Raw genomic sequence first — 14,761 nt, forward strand, 5'->3', positions numbered from 1 at the left:
CCTCAGAACCCCAGATTTCGTTACACACAGTTTGACTTTGTTCACCAGACGTATCTATCCCCACATCGTATTCAACGCATGTACCCTGCATCATGTCCTGTGTGCCCTCTCTGTGGGCTCCCTACAGCCCGCTTCTACCACATGGTATGGAAATGCACCCCGTAGCAAGGAGTATGGCAATATATAGGGGCAGATATAACAGACATAACAGAGCATGTATTCATCTCCAACCCGAAATCCTGCATTTTGGGAGTGTGCCCTAGATCCAACAGCACATACACATTTCTAAGTTTGCTTACTTAGTGTTTCTCATGTACAAATGACTAATTGCCATGAGATGGAAGGCACCTCGTCCACCAGAGCTGTCGGAATGGCGTATCATGGTACTAAAATGAGCACGCCTGTAAACGCGTAAATTACGTTCCTTGCGTGACAAGGGTCAATTACGCACCGGCTATGACACATGGGAAACATTAGTGATAAAATTGGAAGCTAAAAATTATGAGCGCTCACCGTGATTAAAAATATGGCAGGTAGAACACTAAAAATGGTTAAAGGATGGCAGGGACGTACAATGTGGGAATTGAAAATACTATCACTAAAAATGCCTTACGGTGAACAGCAATGTTGAAGGGCGTAAATAATGTATGTAACATTTGTACTACAACCAGGGTGATGTACTGTCATGTAGTAGTGCTGCAAGCACATACTGTCTGGTGTCATGTGTTTACCTCAATGCTAGAATCAATGAATAGTGTTTTGGGAATGTGGTGTGTAACAACTCAGTTTATACAATTGTTATCGATAATGCGTGTTGAAATTAATAAAACAGATTACAAAAAAAGGGTGCAGTTTCCACACCCTCTCCGCTCCCCTCATGTAATTTCAACAAAACAAACAAATCCGTGATGTCCAGTGGCATTCCTGCTGCAGGAATGCTCAGAGAGACATGAAAAGGAAAGGAAAAGCCTTTCCTTCCCTTTTCATGCCTCGCTGACCTTCCCTGCCCCGTACCGAGGAGAAACTAATATGTTTCTCCTCAGTCGTGCAGGAAGCCATGCTTCCAGCGCGATGGGAGATGACCTCTGACATCATCAGACGTTACTGGGGGGCTGTGGGGGGCGTGGATGGAAGGGGAAGTGATTTCCCTACCAGCCCTGCCGGGGGGCCTCTACCTGGACGTAATGGTTCCGCCCGTGGTGCCTCAGCCCCACATCACCGGACGTAACCATTACGTCCTTGGCGGCGAAGTGGTTAAAAGGAGCCACCATCATGGTGGGTCTTTTTACTGTACAAAAAGTTTGGTGGATGCCCGCTGTTGATTTTGTTAGCATCCACTATATTTTTCAGTATTTTCTTTTGTTTCTCAGAAAAAAACTCCCAAATGAGGAGTTTGTTTCAGAAAAGCAACAACTATGAATTACACAGTTCTCAATGGGTGTGGGGGGTCATTAGTCTTTTTCCTCTCACCACCAGGTTTTTCATAGATGTGATGGACAGGGGAAAAAGAGGTTGTACCACCCACCCCAAACAGGGCAGGCACTCTAAAGCCCTTCCTCCGACTGCCCCTACTCCATTGGCTGTTGGATGAAGATTTCGGTGTATGGAGCCAGTGGGGGCTGAGTTGATGGAAAACTTAAGGCACGCCCATCTCTAAATGAGGCAGGATGACCTAGGGTTTGGTGGAGAGGATACTCTGTCACCTTTGCAGTGAAGTGCCCTGTCTGCCAAACGCTTAGTAAGGCTCTTAGAAAGACGAATCACTAAAATTCGAGGCACTTTTATTGTTTTATAAATAAATCTTTTGTATTGAAGTTTATAAACAGTATGTATATCCAAAAAAGCAAAATAGCAAAAGGCAAAACAGTCGATCTGTGTGTCATGATTTCTTTGTCACTTCATTAAAGCTGTGAGAAATAATTAACACAAATTTAAAACCTAAGATTATATTTAATAGTCATAGTCAGAAAATATAAACGTAATAAACAAAAAATATCAACAATAGTGGTTTAACTAGTCCAATTTTTCAATTCAAAAAAATCTCAGAGCACCCAGTTTATACAAGTTTAAATTCAATATAAAACATGAGAAAGTTGTATCTGGCAAATATGTCCCAATATGGCAAAAAGATGTTCGCTAAATTCCAAAAATTCTTGAAGATACAGATCTTCAAAAATCTCATATTTAACCCTAGTATTTCACAAAATAGATCACTATGCAGTGGAAGTCACCTACTTCATACTTATATGTCCTTTGCTTCTTCATAGATTTTCTTCAACATTATTTTATTTCAGAAAAATGTTTACAATAGAGCTATAAAATGTGAAATGTGTGTTAACTTGGGCCATATGTACTAATTTGCCACCAGTATTTTTGCTACCAGCTGTAATTTGTGAACCGAACTATTTACTAATAGGTTGGTTCTCAAATTACTGTTTCCTAGTGGGTTGCAATTTGACCTACCTCATAATTATTAATGGTGTAGGTCGCAAATTGTGACCCACTAGGAATTGCAGCCATCACAGGAATGGTGGCCTGCTGGAGTCAGCAGACCATCATGTCTGTGATTGCTTTTAAATAAAGCATTTTTTAAATGTAACCCATTTTTCTTATAGGAGAAAGGGATGATTTAAAAATACAATGAAAAGTTTAAGTTTCAGGTTTTTTAGAGCATGCAGTAAACCACTTAAAACTGTTTTTGGTAACAATCATAAAATGGGAGGGGTTCCTTGGGGACCTCTTCCCAGTTGTGAATGGCTTACCATCTTCTGTGAGGTGGTAATAGAAGATTAACAATTTTGTGACCGGAATTCGGTTGCACAACATTAATACATACCAATTTGATTCGCTATCTGGAAGAAATGTCCTAAACATGTCCCTTCCAAATACCAAATTGGTGTTGGGTCGTAAACTTACTTTGTGATCCTGTAACTCAGTGGTTCCCAAACGTTTTCGACACGCGGCTCCCTTCACCTTTATTGGCCATTGCCCGCGGCTCCCCATTATGTCACTTTTATTCGGGTAGGCGATGTAAGCCCAGCCTCGGGAGAACTTCAATTTTTCTCCCTCCAAATAATTGGGATGAAGACGATGAAGGTATTGGTAACAAAATAAAAATATAAGTTGTTTACTTTAAGATTTTTTTTCAATTCAGTTAAGTCAGAAACAATACAATATTAAGGGCCAAAAATGTTTCCATGAATTAGCAACAGTACTTGATCATTCATCAGTGCTTAATTTGTGCTTGTTTCCGCTGCACAGCACCAGCACTTATTTTTGAGGGGCCGTCACTTATTTTTCTGCCTCAAGCATTTACTGGGAGCAAAAGACACATAAGACACATATGGGAAAGACTGAGGAAAAGAGAAAAACAAAATAATGTCACAATGGGAGAAAACAGAAAGCTGCAAGAGTGAGCTGAAGGGGCAGGGAGTGGCTTTAAAATCATTGAAGAGGCTTGAGATGGCTTCAGGATTACACTGCCTCAGTATTCCATTTTCCCACATTTAATTGCAGCAGCCACATGTTTAAGAGGAGGGCTTTGGGCACCAGCACATTTTTATTTACAAATTAAGCACTGTCGTTCACACTCACACTCTGCAGTTTCTAAATTATTTCAAAGCCTTCAGCTTTTGAAAACTGTGCTTTCCAAGTTCCACTCGGTCTGTACCTCCCATAGCCGTTTTTCTGGCCTCCCAACGAAAATTGCCTTTACTTGACAGCAAGACTCAGTAAGTAATCTGATTTGGGCATGCAAGTAAGGGAGGACTGTCGGCCTATAATTTATTTTGGACAATTTAAATAGCATTTTTTAAACACAAATGGGGAAAAAAGGAAAGGTGTGCTTTATATTGAGAAAAGGGCGTCATGACCAACCAGATTGGCCGACACTGAAATAACTCATTTCTGTTTTTTGTAGTTCAACAAAATAAATGCAGAGGCATGGAAACAGATCATGTGCTCCAGTAGTTATACTTAAAATCAGTAAAAATAGCCCTATTACATAAAAGTTCATACTACTGTCTCTTTTTTGGGCGCAAACCATTCAGTAATAAAAATGTAAATATGTAAATGTGATTGTATTTAGCGACATGCTACAAAAATTAAGAATTTTCTTTAACATCAATGGTGCATCATAAATCTCCCCTGCAAGGCCGTGGAGTGCACGCAACTTGACCCTGACTTCTCCTAGCAAATTAACTCGGTTCATTGCAAATAAACTATTTTCCTGTTTTTCGGACGGGGCTCCCAGGGGAATGGTTTTGTCGTTTATAAGACTCTGTAAACACTGTTATCAAAGCCGCCTAGATGAAGTGCAGGATAAGAGGAGCCCCATTTAATTACCACACCGGTGCTGGTTAGGAGAATTTTCTGAGCATTCCTGAAATCTCCGGTCTTGTCGTGCCCTATCTCTCACTCTAGATTCTCCTAATTATTATAATAATACTTACCTGATTTTCCTAAATTCGACAAGGAACTTCAGGGAAACACGTTGAATGTGCGCACTTCAATGAGCATGGCCTGATCACACTGCTGTCTTCGCAATTGCTGCACTCCTTGCAACGCCTTAGAAGCGAAGGCTCTGATTGTGTAATTCCCCTACGTGAAATGCCAAATTAGTTACTCGCCGCAAAAGACTGTTTACCTCGTCCTAAGAGATAATTTATAAACTGCACATAAATCTTTTAAATTGTTCCTGTCATGTTTCCAAAATGTACGTGGCGCCCCTTGCAACTTCTAATGGCGCACCGGGGTACCGCGGCGCACAGTTTGGGAACCACTGCTATAAGGGAACCTCATAACTGGTGACTCACCCACGGTAAACTCATGGAAAATGGACTGTGTACATCTACCACCAGTGTCTGCCCTTGTAAGATAAGGATGCTGCAAAGTAGCAAGGTTTAAGGGAACTTGGCTGGTTATATGTGAATGCGTGTGCCCTTGTGTGCACACGGGTAAGGACTGCACATGGGAAACTCCTGGAAATTTGGCATGTGTAGCCTGGTGCAGAGGGGACTCTGCAGGATTGGATATTGACCTGTGTGGGCTATAACTTGGTGGAGAGCTGGACTACACTTTCCACAATGCACTGGACCACTTGCTTTTGGGTGATCCCTCAGAGGGCCCAACAGCCAACACTTCTTCTGTTCTAGTAGGAGCTTTTTAAATGCCGTGGGCAGGGAACTAGTGCCACTATTCTAAGGGAGTCCAGTCTTACATTTGGCACACAAAGGGCTCCCTCTTGCAGGGGGAATTGTCTTTGGTCCAGGACGAGCCGCAGTTGAGCAGTTGCAGGAAGGTTGCCACAAGTTCAAGTTATCACGCCTTTGGTTTGTGCAGGTTCCTGTTGTTGTCACCGGGGACTTCTCTTGTCCTTTCTTCCCAGGTTTTTGCAGATCTGAGGTTCAGGTGTTAAGGATGCCCCTTAAATCCTGGATTTAGGGATGTTAGGGGTGTGGGCGCAAGTAGCCAATGGGCTATTAGCCCCAGCGGCTAATCCACTAATGAGATTACTACATCCAGTGGGTTGTGGTACCTTTTCTATGATGAACCATCTATTTTGCCACTTTTTAAGATGGCAAAAATCTTCCTCAGTTGCATAGACCAGGCTGCCCACCCTAGAGGTGTGGCTAGCCTTCTGGGAGAGCATGCCTCCTGACTAACTAATTTTCCCCACCTGCCCAGGTGAAAATGTGCCCGGGGGTAAGGGGATTGTTTTGTCCTCCACTGGGAGACGGCCTGCTTGCATATCAATCAAGGATTTATAGAGTGCACTAATCAGCCGTTAGGGTCTTAAGGCGCTGGGGGGGGCAGATACTGGTCATAGAGCCATGTCTTGAGGCGTTTCCAGAATGTCAAGAGGTCTTGGGTCTGGAGAAGGTGGAGCGGTAGGGAGTTCCAGGTCTTGGCGGGTGCCCTTTGTAGCTCACCTCCTTGATGTTCCACTTCACTAGCCTTCCTGGTAGGGAGGGAGATGTGATCTCCTTCCCATCCAGGTTCTGACTCCTTCTGCCCAGGGGGTCAGAATCCTGTCTCAGCTGAAGCAGCAGCGAGCTGGCAGCCAGAGCACAGGAAAACTGGAGCAACTCAGTGGGCAGCCTCTTAGGTAGTCTCTGGGTCCATGCCAAATCACCCTCGACACAAGATTCATGCCATGGGTGAGAAGACACCATGTTTGATACCAAACAAGACCCATTTTGGCAGTACCATAATGGAGCTGGCGACCTCGGGTTTGTCCAGGTGCCAGCCCATGTCATCCTATGGACTGTTGTTGACTTATAGTAGCGTTTAATGGAAAGGCCACTACAGGGACATATAAGCCTGCACTTTAGTATAATGCACCCTGCCTTCTGGGGTCAGGAGGCCTTACTTAGGGGTGACTGACATATATTAAAGACAGTGCTTGGACTGTGCCACACATGGTGTGACCACAGTGGAGTTCAAGCAGTTTGCACAGCACCTGCAGTCAGCAATGGCAGTCCTGCTGTCAGTAGTTTACTTGGGCGGTCAGGGTGGCACAAACACTGCTTCTGGCCCTGGTGACCCCTTCAACACCCATGCCCTGGGCACTAATGGTAACATGGCCAAGGGGTTTATAAGGGGGTCAACATACTTGCCAGTTGGGGATGCCAATTCACATATACCAATTTAGGGAGAGAGCCCTGGCACTGGAGCCTGTTTAGCAGGGGCCAGTGCAATTTCAGAGTCATAATCAACAGCATCTAGAGCACAAAATGTGAAGGTGACCATCCAAAAAGGCAGTTTCATAAGAAGAAATCATCTGCATTAATCAGCTATCACACTGTATGAGAGATGGGTCTGCCAAAGCCCACTGAACAAAGGAGGGAGCCCAGACCTCTGGAGCCAGCACAGGAGGGGACTCCCTTTGAAGATTTGGTGGGAAAGGTCCTGGCAGTGACATCAGCGAGGAGCAGAGCTGCGGCCCCCAGAGCAGATGTGACTAGTGACTCCTGAGTGTTGCCATTTGAAATGTGCCAGCAGGCTGTGCAGGAAGGTTGGGACAGGGGCGGGGAGGTTATGTGGCACCCCTGACAGGCCAAAGGTGGCTCGTTTCTGGAACCTTCCACCCTCACTTAAAAGATCTTGTGCAAGGGGGAGAGCTCGCTTTTGGTTGTGATGTTTTGCTGGACACTGGAACTGGAGGTGGCAGCCATGGACAACTGGTAGGAGGAACCCCCTGATATCCATCTGGACTAAGCAATCTGACTACAGTTGGTCCAGGACCAGTGGGGCTCTCCCCAGAACCAGGGAAGCTGATCTCCTTACGCCCATAGAGACTAGTTGGGTAAAGACTTGGCTTCTGCACCAAGGAGGAGAGAAGCCACAGAGGAGGAAAAGGACAAATGCTAGTGCTGGGAGTCAGTGGAACCAGTCCCCTGCAAAGTTCACCACTTTAGAGGCTGGGAGGCCTAAGGAAAATGCTGTAGGTGACTAGGGCTCACCACTCAGAGCACAATTAGCCCAAAAGCTTGCAAAATACCCCAAACAAGGCCCAAGATATAAGCAGAAAAAGGATTTTGACCTTTGACACCTAGCTTAAGCACAGTCAGCGTGCAGCTCCACTGCAGCCTTGAAAAATGCCCGCAGGTTGGGCCAGAGGCCAGGGGTTGCCACATAGGATAGATGCGAGACTTGGCACTGGAATGGGGCATATGTGAGGCCCACTCCCCACAGCTCCAAGGGCCCTGGGATCCCAACCCCCGGGTCTGATTTCATCATGGGGTCCTGAGATCCCCAACTCTGGACCCCATCATGCCAAAGGAGGCAGGGAGCGAAGCCCCACCCCTGCCTACAGCTAGGGGACAGAGACACCCAACTCTGAGACCCACAGGAGGAGTGGTGACAGGGGAGCACCATCGCGCAGCCCCTGAGTAGTGGTCAGTCTGCCTCAGCTCCCCATGCCAAAGGCTAGTGGAAGCAGGCAGCCACCACAATAGGAAACACTCTGCTCACATGAGTGGGAAGGAGAGGAGAATGCTGATGGCTCTGTGGACATCATAGACAAAAAAAGGAAAAGAGAAAATGCAGTGCAGCACATGGCCATGTGGCACAGCATGAACAAGCGGCCATAGCTGCTCTTCATAAATTCAACACTTCCCGAAAGAGCACCCCATAATGCCCTGCAAGGCAGCCTTTGTGGCATAAAAATCAAAATGGGATGGTTTTAGGGCAGTAGGAGCCCTACCAACGGATGTAGGAGGGCATGGGGGCTACAGGAAGGCAGAAGGTCCCCCAGTGGAAAACCAATGAAGTGCTGACCCTAAGTCTGAAGGGTCAAAGGAACTGTGAGCAATCCTGGATTCTCTCCCATTTTTTAATACTCCCTAGGCTGGAACACGTGCTCCACAGTTGGGACTGGATTGAAAGGGGTAGAGTGTAGGAGGAAGGGAAGGGGAAGAAGAAGAGGGTAGGAAAGAAAATTAGGGAAAGAAAGTAAAGGAAATGGAAAGGAAAGACATTTCCCTCATTTGTTTTTTTCAGAAATTGAAAATATATTGGGTGCCCCAATCTCCATAAAGATAAATAAGAACATTCCCAAAGTATGGTTAATTAATGCCGTGTACAGACAGGGAAGGCCTTTGAGTCGGTCCTCTGTAGACCTGCAGTTTACGTCTGAGGCATGGTGGTACCTTTAGCAACCTCAAATCATTGACGCAGGTGGGGATTAGCAAACACTTCTGCATGTTGAAGATATGCACTTTCTTTATTTTTAAGTATCTTTATGTTGTTTGTTGCACAGTTTATGTACCAAAGGTTTTCAGGGCTCAGCTCGTGCATGGGATATTAGAGCCCAGCAAGACCTTGCCTCTGCTCTGGCTCGGCTTGTGCATGGGATATTAGAGCCCAGCAGGACCTTGCCTCGGCTCTGGCTCGGCTTTCCCTTTGTTAAACAGGTAGCTCGCCCAACTCTGTATGTATGTGTGCTATGGTTTGAAAGGCCTGTGGTTCTGAAGTGTCTAGCAATGGGAGGCTTCCAGCGACCACTCTTGGGGCTCCCCCCTGCAGCAGTGAAGGGGTGAGGGCAGATACAGCAGGAGAGGAAAAGAGATAAAGAGAGCAGCAGTAGTGACAGTTGACCACCACTCTTGTGGAAATGGGATTCGGCCACCTTAAGAACATGTAGGCACCAATGTTTATTTTTACTTTTTTTACAATTTGATGACTGCTTGCTACCCATCCGCTAAACGGTTTCGGTGCCTTGTCTGGTGTGTGAACTACTAAATAAATGCAGCTGCAATAGAATTGGCTGACACGTCTTCGTTTAGGCGTGTGAACAGGTAAAAGTGAACATAACGAAGCACGGAGCAGCATTTGCCATCTATAATTTCTGTTGACCCCATAAACTGATAAGGTGGTCTCAGCACAGGAATTTTTGAGGATTTTCAGGGTTCCAGGCAAACAGTATTATGCCTGATCAAGATATCTTAAGCCACTAAAACTTCACAAAAAAATAAACTTTGGGATTTTTATGGTAAATTATCATCTCGAAGAAAGTATCTTAACCTTTCTTGAAGAAACAACCTGTTATGCCTCATTTCAAATGGCTAAGATTAGCTGTGGCCTGCTGCCAGATTTAAAATGTGCAACAGTAAATCATCTGGGGTAGAAACAAGGAAGCTTGTTCTCGTTACAAACATACAAAGCATGGAAGCCTTAGCCAAGAAAAAAGGACAATCAACAACCATCCAGAATTCAGAAAAGCAATAAAACCTTGGCTACTGCCAAAATAAGACTCAAGCTCCTAAACCGTACCCTCTGCACTAATTGAGCTAACGACAATCACAGTACAGTATGAGGAGCTGACTAGTGCCACGCGTGACTGTATGGATCAAAATCCTATTTATTGTACCTCAGTGTCATAAACAGTTATGAAAACAATGGAACTGGATGGACCAAAACTACAAGACAGCTTCTCACGTACTCATCACAGCCATGATGACATACTACTTCTTCCTCCCGAATCAAAGAAACCTTGCCTTGTCCCTTAATTGAAAAAAAAACACCTTTGAACTCTGAGAATCTAGACAACCACAGGACGATTGTATTGCTTCTTATTTAATCAAACTGTTGTAATGTAGCATGTTCAATCAACTTTCTAAGTTCCAAGTCATATCACAAGGCAACCTGTAGGAGTAGGTTAGGTGATACTGAAAATAGGTCCACCTGTGGGCTGAAACCTTAGTTCCAAGAGCATTATTTTAACAATTTAGAATCTCTGGAATCCGAGGTATCTATAACTTGTATAAAAATATCCTTTTATTGAAGTTTATTAACAATATATATATCCAAAAAGGCAAAATAGCAAAACGCCAACCCATGTTTCATGACTTCTTTTTGGCTTCATCAAGGCTGTGAGAAATAATCAATTTCAAATGAACTCAACATTGATTACAAAAAGATCATATTATCTCCACAAAAAAGTTAATTGCGTTATTTTCTTGCTACAAGTTCATGATTTATGTTTGCTGTTAAGAAACATATAAGAAGTGAACAAGACATGTATTTCCTTCCATTAAGGACAAGTGCTATATGCATTGTTTATTACAATATATGAGTTTTAGTTGTTAGTTTTGATGGAAAATCCAAGCAGCTTTTTAACTTCTAATAGGCACAGGTGGAACTCATTTTTAAGTAATATGGAAATAACAGGCCAGATGCATGAAGCATTTATGCGGTCGCAAATGGCCCAATTTGCAGAATCAAACCTTTTGTGATCGCAAAAAATGCATTTTCATCTGTACAAATCACAAACTGTGATTTGGTAATAAGTTACAGGATCACAATATAAGTTTACAACCCAACACCAATTTGGTATTTGGAAGGGACATGTTTAGGGCATCTCTTCCAGATAGCGAATCAGATTGGTAGGTATTAATGTTGTGCAACTGAATTCAGGTCACAAAATTGTTCATCTTCTATTACCACCTCAAAGAAGATGGTAAGTCATTCACAATTGGGAAGATGTCCCCAAGTAACCCCTCCCATTTTGTGATTGTTACCAAAAACATTTTAAGTGGTTTACTGCATGCTCTAAAAAACCTGAAACTTAAACTTTTAATTGTATTTTTTATATCATCCCTTTCTCCTATAAGAAAAATGGGTTACATTTAAAAAAATGCTTTATTTAAAAGCAATCACAGACATGATGGTCTGCTGACTAGAGCAGGCCACCATCCCTGTGATGGCTGCAATTCCTAGTGGGTCACAATTTGCGACCTACACCATTTATAATTATGAGGTAGGTCAAATTGCAACCCATTAGGAATCAGTAATTTGAGAACCAACCTATTAGTAAATAATTCGGTTCACAAATTACAGTTGGTAGCAAAAATACTGGCGGCAAATTAGTACATATGGCCCAAGTTAACGCACATTTCACATTTTATAGCTCTATTGTAAACATTTTTCTGAATTAAAATAATGTCGAAGGAAATCTATGAATAAGCAAAGGACATATAAGTATGAAGTAGGTGACTTCCACTGCATAGTGATCTATTTTGTGAAATACTAGGGTTAAATATGAGATTTTTGAAGATATGTCTTCAAGAATTTTTGGAATGTAGTGAACATTTTTTAGCCATATTGGGACATATTTGCCAGATACAACTTTCTCATGTTTTGTATTGAATTTAAACGTGTATAAACTGGGTGCTCTGAGATTTTTTTAAATGGAAAAATTGGACTAGTTATACCACTATTGTTGATATTTTTTGTTTATTACGTTTATCTTTTCTGACTATGACTATTAAATATAATCTTAGGTTTTAAATTTGTGTTAATTATTTCTCACAGCTTTAATGAAGTGACAAAGAAATCATGACACTCAGATCGACTGTTTTGCCTTTTGCTATTTTGCTTTTTTGGATATACACACTGTTTATAAACTTCAATACAAAAGATTTATTTATAAAAAAATAAAAGTGCCTCAAATTTTTGTGATTCATCTTTCTAAGAGTCTTATTTAGAATTTGGCAGACAGGGCACTTCACTGCAAAGGTGACAGAGTATCCTCTCCACCAAACCCTAGGTCATCCTGCCTCATTTAGAGATGGGCGTGCCTTAAGTTTTCCATCAACTCACCCCCCACTGGCTCCATACAGAGAAATCTTCATCCAACAACCAATGGAGTAGGGCCAGTCAGAGGAAGGGCATTAGAGTGCCTGCCCTGTTTAGGGTGGGTGGTACAACGTCTTTTTCCCCTATCCTTCACAAATAGGAAAAACCTGGTGGTGAGAGGAAAAAGACTAATGACCCCCCACACCCATTGAGAACTGTGTAATTCATAGTTGTTGCTTTTCTGAAACAAACTCCTGCTTTGGGAGTTTTTTTCTGAGAAACAAAAGAAAATACTGAACAATATAGTGGATACTAGCAAAACCAACAGCGGGCATTCACCAAACTTTTTGTACAGTAAAAAGACCCATCATGATGGTGGCTCCTTTTTACCACTTCGCCGCCAAGGACGTAATGGTTACGTCCGGTGACGTGGGGCTGAGGCACCATGGACATAACCATTACGTCCAGGTAGAGGCCCCCCCCGCGCCGGCAGGGCTGGAAAGGGAATCGCTTCCCCTTCCATCCACGCCCTCTCCCCTGGCCCCCCAGTGACGTCTGATGAAGTCAGAGGTCGCCTCCCATCGCGCTGGAAGCATGGCTTCCTGCACGACTGAGGAGAAACATATTAGTTTCTCCTCAGTACGGGGCAGGGAAGGTCAGAGAGGCATGAAAAGGGAAGGAAAGGCTTTTCCTTCCCTTTTCATGTCTCTCTAAGCATTCTTGCAGCAGGAATGCCACTAGACATCACTGATTTGTTTGTTTTGTTGAAATTATATGAGGGAAGCGGCCCCTTGGGCAAAGGTCGCTCCCCAATGGTGGGGGAGTATTTTATCTAAGGCCATTTCTGCCCCCCGGGGCAGAAGCCATTAGAGGTCAGGGATGTTTTTTTATTTTTATTTATGTTTATAAAGGGAGCGACCCCTTAGGCAAGAGTCGCTCCCCAGGGGGAAATATCATTATTGGGCCTGGGGGCAGATCGGCCTATAATAATTAGGCCGAGCTGCCCCCGTTGGGGGCAGAAACCACTAGACACCAGGGATTTAAAAAAAAATTGGTATAAGGGGAGCGACCCTTTTGGTAAGCGTAGCGCCCCAGGCGGCAATTATTTATTAGGCCTTTTCTGCCCCCCCTTTGGGGCAGATTGGCCTATATTAATTAGGCCGATCTGCCCCCAGGAGGGGCAGAAGATACTAGACACCATGGATTTTTTTTTGTTTACATTGAAAAGGGGAGCGACCCCTTAGGTAAGGGTCCCTCTTCTGGGGGGGGATTGTTTTTAGGCTATTTCTGTCCCCGTGGGGGCAGATCAGCCTATTTTTATTAGGCCAGTCTGCCCCCTAGGGGGGAGGAAACCACTAGACACCAGGTTTTTTTTTGTGACAATTTCATAAAGGGGAGATACCCCTTAGGCTAGGGTCGCTTCCCTGGGGGAAAAGTTATTTTAGGCCAATTCTGCCCACCTTGGGGACAGATCAACCTATTTTTCTTAGGCCAATCTGCACCAAGGGGTTCAGAAACCACTAGACTCCAGGGATTTTTTTTGCATCAATTTCACGCAAGGGGAGCGACCCTTTAGGCAAAGGTCACTCTCCTGGGGGGCAAATTTATTTTAGGCCATTTCTGCCCACACAGGGGCAGATCGGCCTATTTGTGCAAGGCTCATCTGCCCCCCAGTGGGGCAGAAAGCCCACTAGACACCAGGAAAGATTTGTTTTTCAAAACAATAAGGTTGGGGGTATGGCTATATCCCCACCCCAAATAAATGGGACAAATTTGTTCTGCCCTCCAGTGGGCAGAGGGGGCTATTACCCCCGATCCACTCCACGGGGGGCAGAAAGCCTCCTAGATGCCAGGGATTTTTTTTTTAAAAAGGGTGGGTTGGTGGCTACCAACCAGTATGGGCATGGTTATGCCCCCACCCCCAACTGAAGGGGGTAACAGTCTTTCAGCCCTCCCCCCACACATTAAAACTTATTATCCCATGGCAAGCAAGAGGACATTTGTTTATTTTGGGCTTAGGTTTTATATTTAGGCCATGAGAGCTTGTCTAACTCTCAAAATCATCCCACTTGGAATGGTGAGGACTGCACTTTTTTGGACTTTGGGACACTGCCATGTAGAAAATCTATGAGATATAGACACATCTGAAAACTAAACATCTGGGTGAATCCAGGGTGGTGTGCTTCACATTCACCCCACCCCAATTTCTTACCCACAATGCCCTGCAAACCTACAACCTTGCTGTAAATCACACATTTTTCCCACATTTTTGTGATGGTACCTTCCGGAACCTGCAGGAATCCACAACATTCCTACCACCCAGCATTGTCACATCTATACCGATAAAAATTCTGCCCCACTTGTCAGCCTAAAAACATTTTTTTTCAAACTGCCCTTTTGGACCCGCTTTGGTTCCCCCTCATTTTCGACATGTCTTTGGTTCTTCCCTGTCACAGGCACTTGGCCCACCTACACAAGTGAGGTATCATTTTTACCGGGAGACTGAGGGGAACATTGGGTGGTAGGAAATTCGTGCCTGTACAGTGATCCCACACAGAAATGTGGGGAAAATGTGATTTTTTAGCAAAATTTGAGGTTTGCTGAGGATTCTGGGTAAGAAAACACTGGTGGATCCACACAAGTCACACCTCCCTGGACTCCCTCGGTGTCTAGTTTTCATAAA

Source organism: Pleurodeles waltl, chromosome 10, assembly GCF_031143425.1.
Source record: "Pleurodeles waltl isolate 20211129_DDA chromosome 10, aPleWal1.hap1.20221129, whole genome shotgun sequence".
NCBI classification, from domain to species: Eukaryota; Metazoa; Chordata; class Amphibia; order Caudata; family Salamandridae; genus Pleurodeles; species Pleurodeles waltl.